Here is a 14,542-nt window from a genome sequence, read left to right on the forward strand (position 1 = left end):
ACTTGTGTATACATATACTTGTATCATTCTTATTTTTTTCATGTTCAACTGTACATTAAAATAGTGTGAAATAGTGTCTGATTTATCAGATACGAAGCAACAGTATTTTCACTTTGAGATTGTCAAGAATTTCGTGCTTCTCTCTTTTCCAGTATCACGTTTTTCTGTATGAACTACTGTAGGGTGGACCAAACTTTGGAAACACCGAACACTCACCGCCTTACCGCGACTATTACGATGTGGGAAACCTATTGGCCTTCAAAACAACTTCCAGTCGTCTTGGGAAGGATAGAATCAGCTTCTCTATAGTTTTCAAGAGAATCCTGTACTATTCTTCCTGTAAATTATTGACCAATTCGGGTAACTATGATAGAGGTGGAGATTGACCACGCACACTTCTCACTGCCGAACACAAACGCGTAATAATGTAGAGATCTGGTGGCTATGGTACATCTACATCTACATTTACATCCACACTCCGCGAGCCACCTGACGGTGTGTGCCGGAGTAGCCCGGGCAGAAGCAATAACTCATCCTCATATTCACTAACCCAGTCGTGGACACTGTAAGCTGTATGCACAGGTGCACAGTCGTCTTGGAATGCAGCATCGCCATTGAGAAGCCAACATTGTGGCATGGGGTTGGAGTGATCAGCAAAACTGGCCAAATAATCCTTGGGAATTGTGTACCCTTGTTGAGTAACCTAAGTGGCTCATGGAATACCGCTATTTGGCCGGCCACATCATCACCGAACCTGCACTATGTTTCATAGTTAGGGCGTAAACTTGCGGAGAATTTGAAAACATATGAAATAAGAACCATCCCAACAAATGACTTTCTTCCACTGCTCCATATTCGAAGTTTTATGTTGCACTTCCAAACACACAGACTTGGAACTGGCCTTAAACACACACACACACACACACACACACACACACACACAGACACACACACACACACACACACACACACACACACACACACACACACACACACACACACACACACACAACTTCCACAAACTTCGAAGGAGACATGGTAAAGACCTTCATGATACCTTGTAGTTGCTGACAACTGCAAATCGATCCCTGCTCTTTGAAAGGCAATGTTAACACTACCTGAGTCGTTATAACGATATTTCTTTGATCATCAAAATGAAATTAAATCCTCTTAATTTATGTATATATTAGACATGCGGCATATCATAATACTGTGGAAGAATCAAATAAAACATGCACACAGCATGCGGATTGCCGTTACGATGTCATAAGGTCGTTCAGTATCATATTAGTTGATAATTAAAAAGTAACAGCATTGTAACGCTTTTAAAAATCTGTGCACTGAAAGTGTACAACTGTACGTTGGTTGTTTACAAGGTAACACTCTTGGATCTTAAGCAATAAAAAAATAAAGACGCTTTAACTCTGAAGCTGTAAGAAAACACGCTTGCTTTCATGGACTCTGCTCCCACTCCTTCAGATAAATCACACTCAGATGAAGACAGAACTCCATCGGGCAAGAGAGATTTAATATCAGTCTGAAATCAAGAGAATGATCATAGACATTAATACCTACGGTCCCTGTGTACAGGGATGTTCATTAAATCTAATTATTTAGAGAAGTACTCTTGCTGAACCACAACAAAAATTCTGAATGTTTATTAAGAAAGGTCTGCAAGCATAGTGAAACTAAATGATAGGGACAATGAACTATGTGGAGTCCGACGTGGCAGACAATCTTGTATTAAAATGCAACTTTTGATTCTGCAACAGTTTTCAGAGACAATACAGCACATGTAGGCCAACTGCAAAGGAACGTCAGGAGCATTGTGGGGTAGAAAAATACGAACTGTGGAAAAATTGGAATAGAAAAATTACTGAAGCATTTGAGATGTGGTGCAAAACTAGTGCACAAGGAACTTCCACTAAAACAAGACTAATTTTCTGACGATAAGCAACCTTATTACAGACATGTACTTGGAAGCGTGCTGGAGAATGAGCAGTGACGAATGTATTGGGTCCAAACAACATTAACGGATCATGCTTCAGTAAACCTTATAGTGGTTAAAGGAGGTGACTATCGGTGCAGCACAATATTGCAATATTTAATTAGGAGACACCCACAAGGCCAGAATAATTTGAGAGAACTTAATGCTGCCGAAATATTTCTTTTTATCTTTATCCTTATTGCACATATCCTGAAGGGAATTAAGAAGCAGTTGCACAGGTATTCCCCAAATGCAATGCTGTCACCTTGAACTTATACCTCTGTTTTCAAAACGGAGCACCATTAGTATGCAGATAATCTGTGTGAAAATATAACGTGTGAAATAGTCTTTGTGGAAACTCGACAGCTGACGCCCTGTTGAGAGAAATACATTTTCACATTTGCAGTAGGTGTCTCCATGACAATAAATTATAACATTAGTTCATGTAGGTAGTGCTTCATTTTAGCTACAAGTATCAAAAATGTATCTCACTGTCGCTTGAGAAGTAGACGGCGTTGCACATTTTAGTACATTTTTTAATTTCACTGAGTAATTCCTCAACAGCAGTGGAGCCGGCGCTGAAGATTAACAGAGCGGCTGGAAGAGGCAGGCCTTTGTATGAAAGCACACGACGGTAGCGTCTGCTCACACTGCGGGCGGCTACAAAAGGCGTCTGTCCCACGTGTTAGTAGCGGCCTCTCATTATTCTAAGGTAAATGCTTGAATCTTTATCACGGAAAGGTTCACCTACCTTTCTCCAAACTAAACCTTAACCTAAGGCATGATGGCAAATTTCAAAAGGAAAGCCACTCCAGGAAGTAGCCAATCTTCTATCACTATTCATGGCTGCGCAACTAAGCCATCGGTTTCTGGACAGGCTAGAACATCATGCAAGGAATAGTCGGAGCTTCCCATAACTTCTTCAAAGATAAGACCCAAGGAAAAACATCAACACATTTATGAAAGTGGGAAAACTAAAACACCTAACGGACACTCTCAATCAACGCAACATACTTACATTAGCACTTCAAGAAACAAGGTATCTGGATGAAAACGCAGTCCGGTGGATACAGGATCTACAAAGGAAAATTCCCATAATACGACTGTATTAGGGACAGAATTTATGGTCAAACAGCAAATTACGGATTCAATAACTAATTTTAGCTTCCCACCAGAAAGAATTTCATATTTGGCGTTCAAGTCTGGCAAGAAACAACACACTATTATAAATGTACATGCATATATCAATCAACATAAAGTATGTTGAAAAAGTGGAAGATTTTTGTGAGATGCTAGAATACGAAACATCCAACCTAGCAAAAGAACGTTTCAAAATTTTAGTGGATGACTTTAATGCACAAGTTGGCCAAGAAATAAAATTTAAATCAGTAGTTGGATATTATCCAGCAAATGGAAGAACCAACAGAAATGGGGAAGACTCATAGACTTTTGTAAACAATTTAACCCAAACTAATGTCGACACTTTTCAGGATACTTGCAAAAAAGAAAAAAAGGTGGTACCATCTAAACCAAATCAAGATGAATATCACCTAGACCATGTGGCGATAACGAGTCGGAACTATAAGGAAGTCTTGGATGTCAGAGTGAGGAAGGCTCTAAAAATAGACTTAGAACATTATGTGACTGAAATACAGATCACGTTTCAACGGAACAAACCTAAACTAAAACCAAAAATATTTCCATGATTAAACACTAAATTTATCACGCAAAATCAGAACAAATTCTGTGATATATTAAACACAAGAGAAATGGAAGATTGATAAGAAATTAAAGAAACAATGCTGGAGTCAGTTAAAAAAAATGGGACAGCCATGGAGTATACCAAGACACAGATGGTGGAACGAGCTGTGTGATGAAGGAATTGGCAATCGACTAAAGGATGGAAAAATGGGACAGTAATAAGAAACAGGGAACAGCTTAAAGAAGAAAGGAAAAAGACAGCAAAAATCATCAGATTAGTGAAATGAAAATATGACAGTGACAGATTAGAAGAAATGAATTCAGACTTTAAAACGAGCAACACTAGAGACTTATATAGGATTTAAAAGACTTTTTAACAGGATTCCAGTCACCAAATTTACATTTTAAAGATAAAAAAGGAAAAGTGGTTTTAAGCAATAAAGAGAACTGCCTAATTTTAGTGGAATACTTTGAAAATGTTTAACAATTTGAAGAGACTAATGACAGATTACAATTTCCAAAACCACAACATGAAAATCCACTATAGGAACCACCTACAGTAGAAGACACAGAGAAGATTATCAAAGCATTGAAGAAAAACAAAACACAAGGTGAGGATGGGATATTAGCCGAAATGTGGTACCTAGGGGGCTTATCCACATGTCAGAAAATTCACAAAGTAATTAAAGACATTTGGACAAATGTAATGAAACCCAGTGACTGGAAACAAGCATTGATCCAACCTCTCCATAAAAAAGGAGGTACAACATACACCAACAACTACAGAGATATATCCTTGTTGCCAGTAACATACAAAATACTATCTACAGCCCTTTCAAATCGAATAGAGGAACATGCAGGATCTAATATGGGAGATTATCAAACAATATTTAGAAAAGGTAGGTCATGTGCGGAACAGATTCTTAATTTAAAATGACAAAATAAAAGTACAGTTGTTACTTTCGTAGATTTCAAGAAGGCCTACGATTCAATTGACAGACAAACACTACTTTAGATACTTCATGAATCAGGGATAGACTAAAACACCAGCAGACGTGTTCAACAAACGCTCACAGATACAACATTAAGTATTAAGTTTCAAGGCGAAATTTCTGAACCTCTCAAAATCAAAACAGGAGTTCGACTAGGAGAAGGACTGTCCCCAATGCTCTTAAACGTGATTTTTTATAAAATAGTAAAAACATGAGAAAGCACATTGAAAACAGTGGCACAAACGCTCACAGATACAACATTAAGTATTAAGTTTCAAGGGGAAATTTCTGAACCTCTCAAAATCAAAACAGGAGTTCGACTAGGAGAAGGACTGTCCCCAACTCTCTTAAACGTGATTTTATATAAAATAGCAAAAACATGAGAAAGCACATTGAGAACAGTGGCACAAACGCTATAAGCACAGGCCAAGGAAAGAACAAATTTGAAGTGAAATGTCTAGCCTTTGCAGATGATATGGCATTGATAACTGGAAACCGAGTATACAAAGCACAAATATATATAATACAGAAAACTATATGAAAACGAAGTATGGAAAAATTAAAAGAGTTGATGAATTCAAATACCTTGGGGAGTGGACCCAAGTCAATAGACTGGATAACACAACAAATAAAGAAAAAATAAAAAAGTTATAATTTGCAAATAAATTAACACAAAACTACTACAATAAGGAATCAATATCCATACAAGCGAAGATTAGACATTATAATTCTGTTATTAGGACACAAGCAACATATGGATCAGAGTGTCCAACATTGAATAAGAAAGATGTATTAAGAGAATTAGAAAAAAAGAGAGGGAAATACTAACAAAAATTCTAGGTCCTGAAAAAACAATGAAAAGTAGGTGGATTAAAGCAGAAATGAAGATTTATACAAAAGTACAGAAAAGGTCAGAGATACAATGAGGATGAGACGGCTAAAACTTTATCGACATTTAAAAAAGAATGGAAGAAACATGGATTACAAAGAAAATTTTTAATTACGTTAATAAACTGAAGAAAACTGTAGGATCGATAGAATCAGTAAAGAAAGATGCCAACAAAAGAGGTACTACAGAAGAAATAGTGAGTGACAGGAATATCTTCAGGCTACTGATAGAAAACGCAAACTATGAAGAAGATGAGCCAAAACCTCGACCCAAGAGAGTGTGAGCAGTTGAGCAGAGACGAGCAGTTGGAAAGAAAATGAAGTACTGGGAAGAAAGGAAGAAAAGGAAACGCCATAAGTCTTAAGTTTTATTCAGTTCATAGCTGGTCAAACTCATAAATAAATAAAAAAGAGTAACTACTTGTTTCAAACGTCATTTTTGTCATCAGTTGTGGCGTCTCGTTCAAACAACGTCAACTTAATTCAAGACGAATCCGCATTATTTATGGCTCTGGAATATCAAACAATTAAATGTTTTTGATAGTGGTGTATTCACGAAATTCACTTGGCGTAAAACGTTTAAATATGGCACTAAGAGAACTTCCTGGCACTGCTACTATAATTACTGTTAGTTGCAAGCAGCAACTATGCTGATAGTTAAGGCACCAATACCTAAGGCAAAATCATTTGGCACCAAAAGATTTGCAACAACTTACAGTGATTTATTAACAGAAGTTTTGTAATACTTAGCTGCTCTCTTAGGACTGTGATGTTAACTGTATTGGTTTGTCATTAACCACTGGTATAGTGAACGATGAATCACATCACTTGTGTTATCCCTAGTTTAGCCCTCTTGGTGGTGTCTGTAGGTGAGTGCTGAGACGCTCACTGAGAACCATTCTGACACTTTTTGACGACTGTCTAGGTACACTAACAGGTAGATGGAAACATGTGTCTGGTTACAATGATGAGCCATAACATTATGGCTTGTTTGCGTCCTTTGAATGAAATAGGTCACTGATGTGTATCAGGGATCCCACAGTCTATTGGTAGATTTGTGAAGGAATATGGCATTAGATACCTACGCACAGGTCATGTAATTCAAGTAAAAAGCGGGCCGTTGATTTACGTACTCACTGGTGGCACCTGTTAGGGACCCAGATGAATTCCCTGGCATTTACATGAGGCGAATGTGGTCCGCAAGACATCAGCGTGAGTTCTCTATAATGCTCCTGAAACAGTTGTAGCACGGTTCTAGCTCCGAGACACGGACAAGTATACTGCTGAAAGATGACATCGCCGTCGGCGAACACATTATGTATGGAGGGAGGCAGGTGTTTAGCAGCTCTTAAGAGTGTTTTCGACTGCTACTGCAGGTCACATGCCAGTGTAGCAGAATGACCCTCACAGCATAATACTGATCCCGCCAGCCTGCGTCCGTGGCGCGCTGCACGTTTCTGGCCTCTGTTCACCACGATGGCGGCGTTTGTGGAGACTACCACAGACCTAGCGTAGCAAAAATGTGATTCACCCGAAGAACCGATAGCTTCTCACTGGTAAACGGTCGAATCCACATGGCCAGTGCAATCGTAACTGATGATTCCGTCTGGTCAACAAGTGAACACACAGGGGTGGTCTGCTGCGGAGCTCCATTTTCAGCCATGTACGATCACAGAAATACTTGTGCGTGCACAAGCGTTGTGCTCTTTCGGTAGAGACGCCACATATCACCATCTATCCTACTTTACAGAGCGGACATGCCTCCGAACCTCTTGTTCTCCGAAGAGTCTTGAACGTCCAACCATTTAGCGCCTAGTGGTGGTTTCGTTGTCCTTGTACCTGTTTCCGTAGTTGCTCACGATAGTAGCACTTGAACATTCGACCAGTTTCGCCATTTTAGATGTACTCGTTCACAGCATCTGCTTAAAAAGAGATCTGTCCATTATCAATGTCGCTTAGCTCAATTGTTTTCCCCACTTGCAGCCCATATCTTCGCTAGAGTGACTCCCATTCATGTCTGTCCCAATTACATACTTTTGTTAGTGCCAAACTTGCTTGCAACGCCACTAGGCGGCATCTACCGCAGCGACGGGCTGCGATCATAATATTTTGGCTTATTTGTCTGTATTTACATTTAACATATTTATGTCTACTTGAGAACCATTTGTGTGAGTAAGAAGGATATGTAACGTAATTAGTGTCGTGTGTGCCCTCCCTGGAGTCCAACTACGCAACGCCTGAGTAGTCGGCTATCGGCTACTCTGTGCTCGTCTATGTAGGCTGCATCCCGCATCCTCTCGAGAGCGCAGCAGATAATGTTGTCTTACAGCGTCCAGAACAGAGTTCTGAAATGAAAAGGAGAAATGTCATTGGTTCTTATACTGGCTTGAAACGTTTCCGTTCCTCACGTGATTGAATATTGGGTAATAACTTTCTTTTCGGTCCTAACCACACTTATTGAGTGTAGTGCTCAAGTTACGTAAGAAATGAGGTACAAGTATCTTGGGCCGGCACGCACAGACAGCAGCAGTTCAGCATTCTGTTTATATTAAGGTCACGGGTGTCACTTTTTAGCATCAAGGACAAATGTGTTGGCTGCTCCGAGCTCACACAAAGACCAGTCTGTTTCGGAATATGATTTACACCAGCTCTACCTAGTACACAGTGGATCTCTTCATCACAGATTAACATTTCCATCCAACTTCTGCATTATCTGAATCTGTACCTTTTCCAATGACTGTCTTACTCTCTTGCCTTCCTGTACTACCTCGTAGAGTACTGCCCATCCTCTGCAGGTAAGTGTCTTTCACGTATTGTTTTCATCGCTTGTTCTTTCAAGAAACTCTACACTTATTTTATCAATGCATTCCTTCTGAAAACAGGTAAAAGCTTCAATTTTCTTCTCTTTGGGATTTCCAACTACACGTCATTCTTATGTCTAGCCAAACATTTTCAGAAACCAATTCTTAAAATCATGGCCTATGTATGACAATCTCTGTTGGTTAACAATTTTGATTCCACTTCTTCTGGTGTGTTTCTCATATACTCCTTGCTTTATCCGCCAAGTGTAATTGTGCTTTAGGTATGGTTGAAGCCCTTCACTTTCTCAATTATGGTGTCCACCGTTTTTATGCTAATTGTGTCACTAAATTTTTGGATCAGCTCAGTAGTTTCCTCATTGGAGATGTGTATATATTGGTTGTCAATCCTTACATCGTGTTCGTTAGAGATTTCATACTACTGCTGCATTCTTGTGATATTTCTTCCCCATATTATGTGAAGCAAGAGAATGGAACAAAGAAGGATAACGAAGTTTTTACGGCGATATTCTCGTATGTTTGATTCTTAGTTTACTTACTACGTGTCAGATATGTTTGTAAATTCAAGCCCTCCATGCCTTACTCCTTTGTCATCATCATCGGTTAACTGTGGTACTAACAGGTTTTGTCGTACTCCCATACGTCTGAATGGCCGCATTTTGTCATGGAGAGATGACTTATGCGTAGAGATTATGATGTCTGTAATGGGGACCTATTCGTAGCGATGGATACCAAGTACCTTAGCTTTCTTTGTAATCGTTTAGCATCGAGTTCCCATTTCCATACGCCACCATCAGTACAGCTGCTGTCCCCGTTAAAGCTACTATTGCGAGCAGTGATCACAACATCATTTTGGTAAGAGGATTTCAGTATGTGTACTCATGGGATATGATTTTAAAGGCACCGTGGCTGTTAAATTTTACTTCTTCATCGTTATGGGAGAACTGTCAAGAAAGAAAGTATAAACATAGGTTATCCTGGTAACAAGCAGGCAGAAGTGTAAAAAGCATACTGAAAAAAGTCTATTTTCATTCTCGTATGCACTTGGCGATTATTGTGAGGGAGGAGAAACTTCTTGGTTTGCAGTGTAAGGTGTCAAACGAACAACACACCTTTCACTGAATTCCTGAAACAACTCTGGTTAACTCGATATCTCACACACCATACTTTTGTGAAACTGAACGAATCTTATTATTGTGTAGATGTATTAAGTAAGCCAGCATTTCGCGAATATAAACCACTAACATTCACACTAGTAACTGCATGCTGCTGCTTGCAGTTCTGAGGAAAAGGAGAATTTTACGACGGCACGCAATCCCACATGTCTAAAAAATTCTCGCAACGGGGTAGCTAGCGAACGCAATGAGATGCAGTCACCACTGTGTAGGCCATCAGCAAATGCAGCTCTTGTCCCTGCTTTTAACGACGACCTTTTGGGAAACCTTTCTACAGGAACATGGCGGCAGATCCCAGATAAGTCGGTAGAAACCCAACTCAAAACATTGGTGACTCATTGTAGCCACCTGTGTTAAAACTCGCATTAAAGAAAAAGTTGTTTATCTCCGTATTACATAACGGAGGTTAATCTCTGCCCTATGAAACAAACGAAGCCAGTGATTGGCTACAAAAACTGTAGTTGTAACAAATGCAAAGGCCCTGATTGGCCAGAAAGAAAACGCGGGGCTACTAGCTTTAATTTAGGCATATTTCAGACAGAGTAATTGGCTCTTCTCTTGCAGAAAATCGACAAGTGTTTCAGAAAGGGTACTCACCCTGTGTTGAGAAGATTGTGAGAGTCATTGAGTGAACACTTGTTGACAGGCACGTCTTCACTTGTAAGGAGTTAAACTGCAAAGGCTTCTAGTATGGAGAATCGCACCGAGCACGGACAGTTAACTTTTGTGAGCGATTTGAGGGCAATGACATACGCGCTGTTCCAACCAAACAGAGTGTACCATACAAATTAACTTAGCTATGGAATCACTAGGTGTCTCGGCTTCAGTGAAGACGTAAGAAATGCATCCGACTGGTGTTTAACAGTCGAGAGAGATTTAGAAAAGATTCTCAGGATCAAAGCTCGTTCTGACAGCCGCCACTGTTGCCGCTGACGCAAGGTAAACAAAGGCACCGTCGTGCCACGCCAGCAAGTGATATTCATTTGACACTCAGAAGTGCAGTCGTGTCTGACTCGCCTACTTTTTTTTGTGCATTCAACTATTACATGTAGTTCAACATATTCACAATGGTTGGGCTTAATTGAAGCAGAAATGAGAGATGTCCAATGTAACGAATAGGATTGATCAGCAACTGTAGAATTATAAATGGTTTTAATTATATACTTCGTTTTGATTGCTTGTTACTGACCATCATTAAATTTTGTGTATTTCCATTGTGCATTTTAGCGTAATTGATACCTTTGGCCCCAGTTGTATTTAGTTTGTATGTATTTTTATCGACTATAGACAAGGTCATCAACCATCTTACCAGTAAAAAACTTTATGATAGTTGGGAATTTCGCATTACAGTTGTGAATTTGCTGCCATTGCTACGTCATGAAGTCATACTCAGAGTAAAAATAAACCTTAATAACCAAAATCTCAGACTGTAATTTTTACCTAACATGTAGTTATGCCTGATCCCATACCCTACATTCCATTACAGGGAATGTCGTGGAATTGACATTGAGATCATCGTCTGATTACATCTCTGTCGTTACTGCTGCACTCTCCTGAACTCTGCACGTGTGAGATGGTATCCTCCTACCATGCAGGCTGTAGGTTCAACACAAGATTCCTAAAATATTCACAGAGTGTCCTTGCACACCTGTGACAATAAGATAGATCTGAACCAGTCTCACACGTTTTAGATAATGGCGACCCTGGCAGGATAATAAATTACCATGGTAATGTGGTCAACCATACGTATTTATTACAACTAATGAAAATAAAAACTCTCATACATTTTTTTATATTAAATTTTTGTGTTGTATCAATCAATGGTAAGAATTAGTGGCTACTGACAAGTCAGTAGGGAGACTGAGACCTTTAATACACTGAGAGACACATGCAGTATCACCATAGTATAGTTGTAAAGTGATTGTTTGTTAGTGTTGTGGTTTTCAGTCCAGCGACTGGTTCGATGCAGCACTCCATGTTACGCCATCCTGTGCAAGCTTCCTCATCTCCGAGTACCTACTGCAACCTGCATCCTTCTGAATCTGCTTAGTGTATTCATCTCTTGGTTTCCCTCTACGAATTTTACACTACACTCTGCCCTCCAATATTAAATTGGTGATATATTGATGCCTCAGAGAATGTCCTACCAACCGATCGCTTCTTCTAGACAAGTTGTGACACATATTTCTCTTCTCCCCAATTCTACTCTATACCTCCTCATTAATTATGTGGTCTACCCACCTAATCTTGAGGATTCTTCTGTAGCACCACATTTATAAAGTTTCTGTTCTATTCTTATCTAAACTATTTATCGTCCATGTTTCACTTCCATACATGGCTACACTCCACACAAATACTTTCAGAAACGACTTCCTAACATTTAAATCTATATTCGAAGTTAACAAATTTCTCTTCTTCAGAAACGCTTTCCTTGCCATTGCCACTTTACGTCTTTATCCTCTCTACTTCGACCATCTTCAGTTATTTAGCTCACAAATAGCAAAACTCATTTACTACTTTAGTGTCTCATTTCCTAATATAATTCCTTCAGCATCATCCGATTTAATTCGACTATATTCCATTATCCTCATTTTGCTTTTGTTGATGTTCAACTTATATCCTCCTTTCAAGGCACTCTCCATTCCATTCAACAGGTCTTCCAGGTTCTTTGCTGTCTCTGACAGAATTACAATGTCACTGGCGATCCTCAATGTTTTTATTTCTTCTCCATGGCATGTAACTCCTACTCCGAATTTTTCTTTTGTTTCCTTTACTGCTTGCTCAATATACAGTTTCAATAACATCAGGGATAGGCTACACCCCTGTGTGACTCGCTTCCGAACCACTGCTTCCCATTCATGCCCCTCGACTCTTATATCTGTCATCTGGTTTTTCTACAAGACTGATGTTGAAGAGAGTCGATGGGCGAAAATATTTTGATATAACTTTCCAAATTGCCGTTCTACTGCAAACTAGTTGCCTTCGAAGAGTTAGAAAAATATAAATACCTTTACCAATGTGTTGAGGAGAAACGTATACGTTTTTAAAGACAGTCATATACGAGACTCCGCACTAAAACGTCTAATTATGCTGAGGGACACACCAAACTACGGCAACATCCTGTTGCTAAATTTGACGAAGAATAACGCTGCCCACCCAAAGGTTTGCTGACAGGCAAATAGCACAGTTCCTGCAGCTTCGTGAAATGACATTCGTCACCAAACTTATGCAAGAACATTCGTAAACATTGTATGAGAATAGTGGCCAAAATTAGGAAAAGTTCAGTGTCAGACAGTGATAAAGCTGGAAAAAGCACAACAGTTAACAAAGGACTTCGATGTTTTCATATAGATAAAGTTAACATCATTCTATGCAATATGGATAAGTGTCAGAATAAGAATTCTATAACTATCTTTTCACAAACTTTGTGCCATTAGGAATGCAGGAGAATTTTTTTTGGAAATAAATGTTTTATGTGCTCATAACGTAATCTGAATAAGGTGTTAAGAGGAAAACCTGTTCATGAATATTAATTTACTGCCTATGAGTGTAATATTTTAAAATTATATCCACATGTAATTATTAATGCATTTCTCTGTTAGAGCAATAATATTTTTAGAATTATATGTGTGTATGAAAATTGTTTGTGACTATACTATTTTTGAATTTGCATAAATCAGTAATAGGAATTTTCAAATTGTTGACAAGATTAGGATCGCTGAACAATTATTATGCTACTTACACGTAAGAATCATAATTTTGTAAAACAAACAGCAGAATGGTAACACTGCAGTTTTGGATTATATATAAAACATGTAAATTTTGAAGTTGATTTAAATGGTGAGTGGTTGAGAAAACAGTATTAAAAGACCGATGTGAGAGACTCCTCATCTTAGATAAAGAAAAATCTAAAAGAGACACAACTCGTTTGAATAAACGAGGAAAAGTAGTTGACATTAGTATAAAAATTTATAGTTTTTACGTAAGGGAGCTATTAAATTAATAACAAAGTTAACCATGTCAAAAATTAAAGTATACACGCCAATCGGATTAAAAAGGATAAGAAGTAGACCAAGTAGCTGACCAATATTCAATGCTTCAGAAAAAGTATAATTTTTGACTGACGTAGGCTACATCTCAACCACGGCCTAAATTCAGTGCAAAAATTACAGCAGAAGGGTGGTAATATTAAAGGTGTCAGACAAATGACACACGTTACATTGAATTCCTGAAACAATTCTGACTCCATATGTCTCACAACACAGTTACGTGAAGTTGAACAAATTTTATTACTATGTAGATGTAATAAATAAGCCAGTATTTCGTGAATGTAAACCACAAACATTTAAACCAGTAATTGAACAAAAGTAATTTCTCAAACCCGAGATACGAGACGCAGTTCTGAGAGAAAGGATAATTTTACGATGGCTCGCCGTCCTGTGTGGCTATAAAAAATTCTCACAATTGGATCAGCAAGTGATATTCAATTGACATTCAAAACTGCAGTAGTCTCCGTTTCTCCTATTTTCTATTTTTCCTTTTTTGTTTGTATATTCAACCATGACCTGTAGTTAAACATGTTCACTATTTTAGGGCCTAAATGAAACAGAAACGCGAGATGTCCGATCTAAAAAAAGGACTGATCAGTCACTGTAGAATAATGAATTGTTTTAACTGTGGAGTTGTGTTTGATTGATCTTTACTGACATCCATTCAATTTCGGGAATTTTCAATTTCGGGGATTTCCATTGTGCATTTTAGCGTAATCTATGTCTATGGCACCAATTGTATTTAATTTGTTTGTATTTTTATCGACCCCCAGACATGGTCATCAACCAATTTGCCATTAAAGAACCTTGTAATAGTTAGAAATTTCGTGTCACAGTTGTGAAAACCCAGTATCAATATTTTTCTATTCTGTACCTAATTTTGCTAACATTGCTATGTCATGAAATGATACTTACAGTAAAAATAAACCTT

Source organism: Schistocerca gregaria, chromosome 4, assembly GCF_023897955.1.
Source record: "Schistocerca gregaria isolate iqSchGreg1 chromosome 4, iqSchGreg1.2, whole genome shotgun sequence".
Taxonomy (NCBI): Eukaryota; Metazoa; Arthropoda; class Insecta; order Orthoptera; family Acrididae; genus Schistocerca; species Schistocerca gregaria.